We start from the raw sequence: 412 nt of genomic DNA on the forward strand, positions 1-412 counted from the left end.
TATAAATGGCTGCCAAGTCACGCAATTGGTCAGATTGCAACAGCGAATCAGAATGCATAACACCGGTTGCGCCTCTCTGATAAATCTAGGACTCTAGTAATAACCAAAGACATAGAGAATGGACTGCGTAATCTGTGTATCAAAATGGTCGATAGGGATGAGAGCTTAGAACATATACACATGGAATGATAATAGGACGCTCAGGCTGAAGCCAAGATAGGTGTGAAATCTGAGACACGAAAATATGTCACGCCACGACGCATCCATACGTAGCAGATGCCATGCAGACGGGCAAGCCGATTTGCCTCACCGAAAGATAGAATGTATAAGATAAAATGAAATAGAAATATGTCACTAGTACTATAAATGGCTGCCAAGTCACGCAATTGGTCAGATTGCAACAGCGAATCAG

The sequence above is a fragment of the Trachymyrmex cornetzi genome, unplaced genomic scaffold (genome assembly GCF_001594075.2).
Source record: "Trachymyrmex cornetzi isolate Tcor2-1 unplaced genomic scaffold, Tcor1.1 scaffold922, whole genome shotgun sequence".
Classification (NCBI taxonomy): Eukaryota; Metazoa; Arthropoda; class Insecta; order Hymenoptera; family Formicidae; genus Trachymyrmex; species Trachymyrmex cornetzi.